The following is a 13,540-nucleotide window of genomic DNA, read 5'->3' as shown; positions in this document are numbered from 1 at the left end:
GCACCTTAATGCAATTAAAAAAAAGGATAATGAATGCAATGTAAATGAATCCTAAAACGAGCATAATAAGACACTTAATAATGGATGAACAAATGCACCTTTCAATTAATGAATAGATAAGTGAATGTATGCAATGATAAATGATAAAGGATAATTAATCATGATAAACTGATAATTGATATCTGACACTAGATGAATGCATAGCAAATGGTCAATACAATCAAGGATAATTTGATCATATGAATGAATCTAATCATCATGATTATGCAATGATGCAAATGATTTAATGAAGATTAATGTCAATAAACTAAATGAACTATATGCAACTTTAATTAAAAATGACATGAATGTACTTAATGCAAAATGCAACTAAATGTAATGATGGTATGACCATGAGGAATGCAAGGTTTTGAGACTTTGAATGATGCATTGATGATGTATCAGAGTACTCGGTCGTGATTGTATCCAAGACCAGCTCAATTTTCACATAACTGTTCATATTAACCTTGCTCATGTTTGCAGACAAATCATACATATGAATGAGTGAATGGATGGGTGATATGCAACGAAATGCAACATATAAACAAATGAGATGAAATGAGGATCCATAGTGCTCTATTTTCATCATTGAGCTTTACAATGTTGTAAGAAAATACAAGCAACTTGACATAATGATTCAAGATGACCTGAGGAATTCTTACATGTATTTTGATATAGCAAGTTAATACAAACAACTTGATATAAGGGTCAAGTCGACCAGAGTATTGCTTGTAGAACAAACAAGGATCATCTCCGTTTATGCATGACTTGGATCATTCTCCTTGATCTTGAATTGATCATATCCTGAGACAAGCTCATACGTTAATAAGAGATAAAACCTTTATCCAATTTGGATGAGGTAGGAGGAACCAAAGAAAGAGCATTTGTTCCTGCAAGCAAACCAGTATGTACATAAAGAATAAAGAATATGGATCCTTGGTAATGGTTCATGTTCATATGGTCGAGGTATATGTTGTAGTCAGCAAGCCATAGTGATCTATGACTGCATGTTGCATAAGATCATGTAGCTTAGTGAACTTCCCACGTAGACACCATTAGTACATGCCCCAGAACTTCATCGGAATAATGCACAGACGATACACAAACAATGCTATAAGAACCTGATACATATAAACGAATGAATTACTTCACTAATCAACCAAGTATTTGATAGCTTAACACAATTTTCTTGTCAAAGAAAATGTCATTTTGTCTTTGTTTTGGTAAGGAAGGATGCATCCTTGTTGAAGACAGTTTGATTGTTGATGTCGATTGTTTTGGTCAATTTTGAGAAGTGATCATCGTGCGAGTATTTTTCAATGCTTGTTTGGTATTTGCACCGATGGGTATGTACAAGGTGTTTCCATGCTTTTGTTTGAGTTTTGATGTTTTCTGATGTTTTTGGATTTTGAATTGTTTTTTAATGTTTTTGGATTTTGATGCTTGTTTTGAATGTTTTTGGATTTTGTGAGATAGTTTTGAATGTGTTTGGATTTTGTGAGATAGTTTTGAATGAAGAACTTTAATGAATCACAAGACAATGTAGAATCCACTTCCATCAATAGGTTAAGGGCATTGCCCCCAGTTTAGTCATGACTATGAAAAAGCAGGATGCAAGACGCATGCAGTACTTTCTTAATTGCAGATTTATAACAAGCCATGGTTTTGGACGGATGGATGTATGTATGAAGTAGACGTGATCACAACAAGTCTGAAAGACAATGGAGCCATAGCATTTTACAAGTGGCGCCTGTTTGTCAGGTTTTCACCATCGTACTTACCCAAGGTGCCACCAGAGTGGTTGTTCATCGTTTGGATGCATGATTTTTCTTTACTATTTTGATGTTTTTTTGTATTTTCTTCAGGACCTTTTATTTGGATGTTTTTTTTTTGTTTTTTTTGTTTTTTTGGTATTTTTGCTAGTATATATGGGAGCCTAATGCTCTATGCAACTTTTTAGGTGTAAAACCATTTGAGGTGCATGCTGTTGATCGGATCTGCTAGTGGTTCTCCTTCTAATGTAGCCAACTGATATGCCCCGGACCCAAATAAGCAGTGACAACATATGGACCCAGCCGATTTGATTCAAACTTTCTTTGATGTTCTCGATTGGGTTGGTTACGAGGATTTTCTCAAAGAACAAGATCACCTACGTCAAATGTACAAGGCCTAACTCGATGATTATAACTTCTACTCATGTGTTGTTGATAGGCTTTGAGGTGGTTGTATGCAGCTTGTCACTTTTCATCAAGTAGCTCTAAGTCCTGAAGACAAGATACTCTGTATGCATCATCATCGATGAGATTATGCAAGGAAACCCGTAGGGATGGTATCTCGACCTCAATAGGTAGAATAACTTCTGCACCATAAACCAATGAGTATGGAGTTGCGCCTGGAGGGGTTTGAATGCTAGTTCGATATGCCCATAATGCTGGATTCAATTGAATATGCCAATCTCGACCGACATCATTGACTGTCTTCTTGAGGATTCTTAACATGTTCTTGTTTGACGCTTCAACCTGACCATTGCCTTATGGGTAATAGGGAGTGGAAAAGCGGTGTTGGATGTGAAATTTCTCACAGAGTTCACGGACATCTTGATTTTTGAAAGGAAGACCATTATCTATGATGATGGACATGGGTACACCATACCGACAGATGATGTAATTAAGGATGAATGAGGCAATCTGCTTGCCGGTAACTTGGGTAAGTGGAACAACTTCGATCCACTTTGTGAAGTATTCGGTGGTGGTAATAATGAATTTATGGCCATTGGATGAAGATGGATGGATTTTAGCCACAAGGTCAAGGCCCCATTGACAAAAAGGCTATGGTGTCGTGATTGGTTGCAATTCCTGTGTTGGTGCATGTATCAGGTCTCCATGAACTTGACATTTCTTGCACTTCCTGACAAAGTAGTATGAGTCTTTTTCCATAGATGGCCAATAGTATCCATTGCGCAGGAGTTTCTTGGCTAGTGACGGATCGCTTGCATGAGTTCCACAAATTCCTTCATGTACCTCTTCCAAGGCCTTTGTTATCTCATCTTGTTCCAAACATCGAAGGAGAGTACCATCAAGACTACGTTGGTGTAGGGTTTTAGCAATAATGGTATATCGAGCAGTTTGGCGAATGAAGGTTTTACGTTGGTTATTCGATTGGTTAGGAGGAAGGGTGTGATCGTGGAGATAGGTGTAAAACTCACCGTACCATGGGGATTCGGAACCGACAAGGCGACGTATCATCTCAGATTCGGGGATATCATAAGCAGGGATCCAAAGCTGTTCTACCAAGAACTCGTAGCGTGTTGAATTCTGCAGAAGATCTAGGAGAGATGCGATAGTAGCCATAGCGTCAACAGCTCGATTCTGATCTCTTGGTATCTGCTCAAAGGTAATTGTAGTAAATGATGCCTTTAGACTGTCCACCATTTGCTTGTATGGCATGAGTTTATCATCCTTGGTCTGATATTCATCTGTTGCTTGTCGAATGACCAGTTGTGAGTCGCCATATACTTGTAGTTCTTGTAATTTCCATTGTACAGCTAGCCTGAGCCCTGTGATCAAGGCCTCGTACTTTGCTATGTTGTTGGTGCATGAAAATTTGAGCCTGTAAGACTTCGGGATGCTGTCACCTTGGGGTGTGATAAACAAAATGCCTGCCCTCGAGCCATGCCTAGTGTATGAACCATCAAATTATAGTTTCCATGGTTGTGTTGTTGTGATCATGAATATCTCTTCATCTGGAAAATTGGAAATGAGAGGATGATTGCCTATGAGTGGTGCTTCGGCCAATTGATCCACAATAACTTGCCCTTTGATGGCCTTACGGTCTACATACTCGATGTCAAATTCACTTAGAATCATCACCCATTTGGCCAAGTGACCTGTCAATGCTGCTTTGCTGAGTAAATACTTGAGTGGATCAATCTTTGCAATGAGTTGTACCTTGTGTGTTAACAGATAGTGCCTTAGTTTAGTGGCTGTCAAGATTACTGCTAGGCAAGCTCACTCAATAGGTGTGTAATTGAGTTCATAGCCCACCAATGTACAAGATATGTAGTAAACATCGCACTCTTTCCCTTCTGCATTATGTTGTGCCAATAGTACACCCAATGTTGTACTTGTTGTTGATATATAGAGTAGTAGAGGCCGACTTGGATCTGGTGGGATCAGTAATGGTGTATTCATGAGATAGTCTTTGAGCATTTGGAATGCTTGTTGGCATCTGGCATCCCACTGAAAGCAGATGTTTTTGTGTAGCAGATGTGTAAAGGGGTGACACTTATCTGCCAGTTGTGCAGTGAATCTTCGGATGGATTGTAGGCATCCTTGTAATGTCCTTAGCTGATTGATATTATTTGGTGGCGGCATGTCCATGATTGCTTTGACCTTTGCTGGGTTGACCTCAATACCTTTACTTGAGACAATGTATCCTAGAAGCTTCCTGGAGGTTACTCCAAAGACACATTTCTTTGGGTTGAGTCGAACATGGTATTGTTCCAGTGTATCAAAGATTTTATCTAATATGTCAAGATGACCTTCTCTGGTGAGTGATTTTGCTAGTAAGTCATCAACATAATCTTCCATCATAGTATGCATCATGTCATGGAAGATGGTGGTCATTGCTCATTGATAGGTTGCTCCTGCATTCTTTAGACTGAAAGGCATTACATTCCAGCAATACGTGCCCCATGGACATGTGAAGGTTGTCTTATGTTGATCTTCTGGTGCGATTTTTATTTGATTATATCCTGAAAAGCCATCCATGAGTGAAAGCATGGCATGTCCTGCTGTTAGGTCCACTATGATGTCGATGTTTGGTAGGGGGAAGTCATCCTTAGGACATGCCTTATTCAAATCTCTGAAGTCAGTACAAATGCGGATGCCCCCTTTTGGTTTGCCGACAGGAACAATGTTGGAGATCCAATTTGCATAATCAATTGGTCTAATGAAACCAACATCTAGGAGTTTCTTGAGTTATGTTTTGACTAGTACTGCAATTTGAGGATGCATCTTGCGAAGCTTCTACTTGACAGGCTTGGCTCCTTCTGCTACTATGAGGTGATGCATGACTAAATCAGGATCAAGCCCAGGCATGTCTGCATATGACCATGCAAAGTTAATCTGTCACTTCTGGAAGAATTCGACAAACTTGGGTTGTTCCTATGGAGTTAGAAGAGTTGCCAGATGTATGAGGTGAGGAGTTTAAGGAGTCCCCACATCGTATTCTTTGGTTTCTTCAATGAGAATTGTTGATCGCTCCCGCTATGTGCTACAGGGAAGGATGCCAAACCTTTCATCCTCAGGCGCCTCAGAGAGGTTTTCACCGTTGGATACGCTCTTTCTTTTTACTTTTGTTGAATCAAATAGTGCCACGGTGTGGTTTTCACTGGAAGATCCATGTTTTATTGTTATATTTTTGTAGCTGAAAGGTTTGGCATCCACCCCGAAGTATGCTGCGCTATTAAGTTCAATGGTGAATCCAGCTTTGTGATCCTCACTTGGCAGGTTATCCCTTAATTCCAAAAAGTCAATGATGGCCTCGTCGTTTTGGAAGAGGTTCAAGACATAGGGGATTTGGTTGGTTCCATTCGATGAGTTCAGGATGGATAATGGGCATTACTTCATCGATTAGGTTAAGTTCGTTAGATGTATCAGTGAGGGTTAAGACGTTATGGTGAATGTCGTTGATGGTACTCTCCTTGTCAGAATCAGGCATAGGATGTGACATAGGGTATGTGGAAGATGTTTCCAGCTCAGGAACCCAAGAAGTCTTTATATGTGCTTCTCTGTAAACAGGGATGTCTTTGCGGTGTGGAGGTAGTGATGTGTCTTCCTCATCTGAAGTGTTTAGCTGTATGAAATCAAATTCCCATTCATGTGAGTCGGTCTCTGAATCACTTTCCAGCATCCGATTACTATACCATACTGGGATGTCCTTTGTGTTAAACATTATGGGTGTGATCGGTTGATGTACCTTTGTAGATGAAATGATCGGTGTTGCAGGAAGGATGATGGGGATCAATGAATCTAATACGGGGAGTATCAGTAGTGCTGACTTAGTTGCTTCTGCTGGAACTGCTGGTGTTGTAGATGCTGCTGTGGGTTCTGATACAGTTGCTGCTGCTAATGGTTTTATTGATGGTATTGCTGTTGCTGATGGGATTACTGGTTTGATTGGTGGGATGACTAGCATTGTGGATGGTTGTGTTGGGATTTTGAGCCTCGGTGGGGCAATTGTGATGGTGTTTGATACTGCTTTGATAATGAAAGGTGTCCTCTTTGTAATAGGCTGATATAGTGGTTTGTTGGGTTTTCCTTTGAATCGAAGCTTAGGAAAGATCTCCTTTTCAAAGCCTAGGCCTATATTACCTTTGGGCTTTAATTCCGACAACAATGGTTCATGTATTCCTTGTTTGTAAGATCCCAAAGCACTCTGACCATCATAACCCATTCTTTACATAATGAGGAGGCCTTTGCCATATTGATCTGTGGGAAGTGTAGCTTGCGGTATATCAGTGGTGATGGGATCTTTATAGATCCATTCCGCTAAGTCCTCATCTTGGGTTTCTTCTTCTTGACTCTTTCCAAGGATGAAAGGCGTCAAAGCACATGCTAGCGTGATTAGTGGTTGTTGAGGTAACTGCTGCGGTTTGCCATGTGTTCTAGGAGAAGTGGGCATTTGTCCCACACAAAAGAGTTGACTCAAATTGTATTCCCCAGGACCTTCCTCTACTATTTTCATTTTAAGCTTTTCTTGCTTGGGTATAGTGGTGTTTGAACTGGCAAGAGAGGTTGGACTTATATATGATGTGGAGGAGATGGCTTCTCTATTATTAGGAATGGTAATCTCTGGTTGATGGTTGATATTATGACAATATGCAAAGGGAGTTGCATCGCCCATGATTGTGATCTCTACACCGTTATGTGGGAACTTGATACATTGATGGTAGGTAGATGGAACGGCTTGCATGGCATGTATCCAATGTCTTCCTAACAATAGATTGTATGGCAGAGGAAGGTCTAGAACCTGACAGATGATGTGTTTTACCACAGGGCCCACTCGGATTGGTAGTACCACCACTCCTTTGGAGGAACACTCTGCATCATCATAGGCCTTGATTATGATCTTCTTGCGAGGATCCATGGATTCAATGGCATATCCCAATGCTATGACCAACTGTAGTGTACAAATATTCAGGCTTGCTCCATTATCGATCAAGACTCGCTTGATCCTATGTTGGTTGATAAAGCCTTCAATGTGTAGCGAAGTGTTATGAGGTTGTTGGAAGGAAGAGTTGTCACTTTCGGAAAAAGTGAGACAAGGTGATGACTTTAGACTTCCAACCATGGCTTGAAATTGGTCTGTATTCAGGTTAGCAGGGACCGACGCTTCTTGGAGAGCTTGATCCAAGATTGTTTTATGAGATGGAGATAGGCGCAATAGCTCTAAAATGGATATAAGCACAGGCGTTTTGTCTAATTGTTCCACAAGATTGTACTGCTTTGGTATGGAGGTGGTGCCTTGTGGAGCTACCTTTATGGTAACCTTGTCGCGACGTGTAACAACATTGCAAGTGGAGTTGAGATTTTTGATGGTTATAGTTGCAATTTGTTCACTGGCATCATACAGGTGATTTATAGTATAATTATACACAGCTTGCGTATAATCAATGGTATCAGTGCCTCTCTTGGAAGTGGAAGGACCCCTTTGATCTTGTGATGAAAGTGGATTTTTGAACATCAGATGATCATTATTTGTTGTTTTTGGGTCATGCCCTTCGATTTCAATTTCACCTCGGTCAATATGATCCTGAATAAGATCTTTTAATCTGTGGCAATTACTTGTCTTGCGTCCTCTCCCTTGGTGGAAATCACAATGTTCAGTATCTCTCCACCATGCAGGTTTGACCCGAGGCTCATAGTTTGATGTTTTAGGTAGAGTTACCAAATTTTGAGAAACCAATTGTCACAACACTGTTTCTATGGGTTCCCCTAAGGGAGTGTATGTTCATTTTTGTTTTTGTTAATGAGGTCTAGGTTCATCGCGAGATGTTATGCGACCTTGATTTGAAGGAACAATTGTGTTAGTCTGAGGTGGGGGATTCTGCCCTGCAAATCGAACCACAGGTTGTGCACTTTTGATAGTTCTGGCATCTACAACCCCATCGTTGACGATATTCTTGTTTTTGTTCTAGAAGCTTGGTTTGTCACTATTGAAGCGTGGGTGAGGACCATCCTTTGGTTCATTATAGATTTTGATAAGTCCTTTCTTGATGAGGGCCTGCTCACATTTCAAACCCTTGGTGATCATGTCATTAAAAGAGTTTGTGTCTTTAACATCCAGGTGAAACTCCATTTCTTCGTTTAAGTTGGAAATGAATATTTCCACTAGTTCTTGTTCAGGTAACTGAAGAGAACATTTGGTAGACATTTGATGCCATCGTTGCAGGAATACTGAGAATAGTTCACCTGGTTTTTGTTTAGTGTTGCACAGATCAGCCATGGTGATGTCACGTTCAATGTTATGAGAGTAATGTGCCAAGAACTTTTGAATTAGTTCTTCAAAGGTCCTAATGTCACCTTGGAGCCGGGAAAACCATGATGTGGTTGTTCCTCCCAAGCTTTGGGGAAAAAGTCGCATTAGGTATGTGTCTTCATATGCCACTTCGAGGCAAGCTGAATGAAATTCTCTGACATGATCGCGAGGATCTCCCTTTCCTCTATATTTTTCGAATTTGGGTGTTTCGAATCCTTGTGGAAAAGGCGGCATATAAAGATTCCTATCAAAGGGATAGGGACATATGTCATTGAGTGAGAATTGGTTAGTCTTTACACCACTATGAAGTTGTTGGGCGAGATTTTCAACTTGTTGCCGCAACATCTCCATTTCATTTGGAGGAGGAGGTGGTGGGTTACCTCGAGAAATGTTATATCTGATGGGATCTCTACCTCTTTCTTCTTCATGGCAACTTTGTCATTCTGATGCTTGTCTTAATTAGGCAAGATCAAAGTTAGAGGGGAGTTTGGCTCCTTCTTGAGCGAGCTTTAAAAAGTGAGCATCCGCATTGCTCCTAAGTATTTCGTCAAAAAGTTTGTTAAAGAGAGGGTTATGCTGGGCCCTTTCTATTGTTGCAGGAGTAGGAGTACTTGGGTTTTCATCATTTGCATTTCCTCCAAGTGCTTCATGAAATTCATTGATATTTTCCTCCTCTTCTTCTTCAATTTCTGCTTCTCGTTGCCTTGAGTGTGATCGAGTGTGAGCCATTTTGTTTACAAGTTTTTGTTGAAGTTGAGCGAAAATGATGATGAGTTGTTGATGAAATGAGAGATTGATGGTTGGTGAATTGTGTTGCATGTGGATCTCTAGCACTTTTAAGGTAGATTTAACAGAAATTCCTTCTTTGAATTGCTTGTTTGTTTTTGATAAGGTTTGATGTGATAAGGTGTAGAGAAATCTGAGGTGTGCTATAGATTTAACTACCTAGTAATGAGAGGATTCACTCATGAACTAGTTTTAACCTGCGTAGATGTGTTTCTTAGGATGAGCTTATCCTAGATGTAGAAACAATCTAAAAAGTGATGGGATGCGTTTGATTCAAGCAATATCTAAAAGAGAACTTAGGACAAGAACCTCTTAATGTTTTGAGAGTTGGAACGGATTTGATGATGAAGTGTGATGTATGAGTGAGATGATGGATGAAATGTTTTAACTTCAATAAAAGCTTTGTGTCACAAATGAAACAAATTCTACCTCTTCCCTTTTGGGCGTTGGTGGCGTTTCTCGAGTTATGTTGTATGTGATACAAACGTTTGGGAAGAAGTTGGGATTAATCTTGCCTCCTTGGTTTTTGTGATAACTCAAAGCTCTATATTGGATAAAAGCTTTGCGGTTTAATGATTCTGAATCAAATTCGTTTGTTTTGCCTTGAAGGTAGAGACGCATGTGATGTAGAAAAACTGTATGAGAGACAAAGATTTGTCTATTGAGATAGAAGAATTTCCTCCTTTTGATCAAAGCCTTTGAGCTCAATGGTCTTCTTTTCAAGTTGATGTTCTGATGATGATTCTTCTTTCACAAGATGTGAAGAATGGTCATAAAGTTTGATACTTTGTTGTTTGTACTTTGTTTTTGATATTTTTAGTTGTTTTGAAAGATGTTTGGTTGGATGAATACTTGTTTTGATTTTTGGATTTTTCTTTGACAAGAAAACAAAGCAAGCACACAAACACAAGAATGTTGCCTTAAAAGGCACAAATGAGTATGGGTCTAGATCAACCCAATCCTTGAACTTTTTATGACTCTTTCCTTTAAGTGTATTTTAGGTGCTTTTCTTTCCAAAGCCTGAAGTCGGCTCAATTTGTACTTGGTCTTGACTAAAACGAAGACACCTCAAACACTTTGTATCCCTAAGGTCAAATGGCCAATTATGATAAATGCAACCCACATCTTGATATTTCTTCGACTTTTGTACTACATACCTTATGAATCCCGCCATGGCAGGTAAGGATGTGATATACTAAGTCTTGCGTGAATATAACAAATAGATGATCCCTGTGATGGGGGAGTCACCACTTTTATCAAGCCACAAGTGACTTTTAAAAAAGCCATGTTTCTACTCAAGGAAATATGTATGGTGAGTATCTTGGGAGCAAAACCATATATGCTCTTGCACTGAATTACATCTCAAATATTCTCAATCAATAGAACAGGTGGGCTACTACTTAAAGGTGTTTAGTCATTTTCGATATTTTTGGACATAAGTTCATTTTGCAATGACTCACTTAAGAGCTTTGTAACTTGTGGTGGGGCCCATTTGTCCTTTCGGCAAGTTACACTGTAGGAACAACTATACCCAAGGCTACAACTTTCACTCTCACCTAATTTCTATAGCGGCTCAAAGGATTTACCGCTCGAGGTCATTCCCAAGAGTGATGTGTCTCTTGGCAGGCCTCTCTTAAAAAGATAAAAATTTGAGTGTTACTAACACTTTTCTCTTGCACCTAAAACCACGAAAGCCAAGGGAGAGGATAGTGTGTGTTAGAAGTAGGACCACTCGACCAACTTTTTGCACAAGTGTGCCAAGCACGAAAAACACTCGTTCTTTTTAACTTGCCATCGCAAATGTTTTCTAACTATTTGGAGATGTTGCTCCAACAATCATGGTGTTCTTTTTAACCACAAATGCAAAATTTTAAGTAAACTTAGAACTTTGAAAATCCTGGTCAACTTAATTTGAAGCACGTATGAAGGAAAAATCGCTTTGCAAAATTTTTGAAACAAGTGGATTGTAAGTTTTAATTGCACCAAAAATTGAAGTGTGGATTGTAAATTTTTGCTTAAGTTTGATGCTAGAAATGGATTTGTTGTGTTGATTTTAAGCACCAAATGAAAAGTTAAGCCTAAACTTGCAATAAACAAAGTTGTTTTGTTCAATTTTAGAGCACCAAACACAAATTTTGATCCTAAGCTTGCAAGAAAACAAATTTTGTGTTGTTCAATTTTAAAACACCAAAAGGAAGTTTTTGATTTTTAAAGAGGTTGATTTTTAGACCTGCACAAGAGACAAATAGTTAGTAAAAACCGAACCTATGGTGGGCTTCCACAAGCCTAAGGATTTTTCTTTTTTCGGTTACAGGGTCATTTTTACAATGTTCTGTTACAATAGTGCTACTCTGTGTTTAAACAGAAGCGCTATTTAACACAAACGCGCTAAAAGAAGAAAAATGAGAGGGAAGGCAAAAGCACTCAAACATGTTCAATAGTGCCAAAACAAGGTCAAAAGTACTCAAACAATGTCAATAGTGCCAGACTTGGTACAATAGCGATATTGTAAGAACAATAGCGCTAGAACAACAAGTTGGAATAGCGCTACAACATGATCAATAGCGCTAAAGCGCAACCTGTGTGTCAAGTTCAACATTCAAACATATTAGTTGTCAAAAAAAAAATGTTTTTTAGGTGTTTAGATTCACGTTGGGTTCGCCAAATGATGCTCTACAAAAAGGGAAGGTTAGTCAATGATAACAAACACAAACAAAAAGAAAAGCCAAACTGTTAGGGTCATAAATCACAAACAAAACACTTTCCTACACAAGCATATCAAAAGAGATATCAAAAGCATGATAAAATATCTAACTAAGAAGGTAAATATGATGAGGCATCTCCAAATGCCTCCTAACATGCTCTTGGTTTCTTCTCCCTTGTTCCTCTCCTCTCCAAGTTCCAAAATAGTGTAGCTCTCAGCAGCTTTTTGCACTATGGATGCTTATGGAGATTCAAGATTGTAGATGATCTCAAGCTTATGCTATGCAAGTGTAAAACAAACTAATAAAAAATATTATGAAGAAGAACTAAGATTTATTTTAGTCCAAAATGACAATATATGAGTTATTTATGCTAAATGCTCTCTAAAATTCACTATAGGTTAAATGCATACAAGTTTTTCAGGATCTGGATTATGAAGAAATGAGCTCTATTTATAGGTAAAATGGAGCAATGGATGGTTGAGATTGAGTAATCTCAACAAGGGTCAGGATTGAATGATTTCAAATCCATGTGAGGGCTTTTAACCCAATCCCAGGATGACAAGTGTCAATGTGAGATAGGTTGAGAGGAGAGGGAATAATCATTAAATGTTTGACATGACCTTGAAAGTTAAGGTCAAGGTTAGTTGAATGAATAAACTCTTTATTCAAAGAATAAAGTTTTTATCCAATGGATAAACTCTTGTGCAAAGGCAAAAGGGATAAACATGGTCAAAGCAATAAATGCTTGAGGAGACACATGAGTGCAAGTTGAAATAACCATAAACGGTTATGTAAGAGCCATTAATGGTCATGTAAGAGCCATTAGTGGTTTTGGAAGACTTTGGAGGTTAAATTGTTGAACACATAAAGCATTTAATGTTTTTCAAAGACTTTGGAGTCTTTGAGAAGTGACTTAAAGTTGCTTAGGAATGTGACAATAATTAGGGGATGGTTTAGGCTAATTAGGAAGGGGTTAGAAGAATCTAGAAGGGGGTTTAGGAATGCAAGTGGGTTTGGTGGGTGAGGGAAAATGGGATTTTAATTAAAATAAAATTAATTTATTTCAATAAATGTGTGCAAGTTGCATTTGTAGGAAAATGCAAGTGGGGGGGGATAAATGATTTAAATAAATGTTTTATTTAATTTATTTAAAAGAGGAAAAGGGGGATTTAATTAAATAAATAGATTTTATTCATTTAATTGAATTGAATTTGGTTTAATGAATTAATTAAAAAAAATTGAATAATTTATTTAATTAATAGGAGAATATTTTGAAGATGAATTAATTAAATATTAATTTAATTAACTGATGGCTAGTGGATTTTTAATCAAATAAATACGAAATATTCATTTAATTAAAATGGACAGATTTATGTGATTACAGATAGTAATAGATTAGGCATTTAGGCACGAAGGAAGTCGACTTAGCTCAACATCAGTCTCTTGCTTATGATTTTCATGAAAGCTTA

Source organism: Cryptomeria japonica, chromosome 6 (assembly GCF_030272615.1).
Source record: "Cryptomeria japonica chromosome 6, Sugi_1.0, whole genome shotgun sequence".
Taxonomy (NCBI): Eukaryota; Viridiplantae; Streptophyta; class Pinopsida; order Cupressales; family Cupressaceae; genus Cryptomeria; species Cryptomeria japonica.
This window is presented reverse-complemented; position numbering follows the sequence as displayed.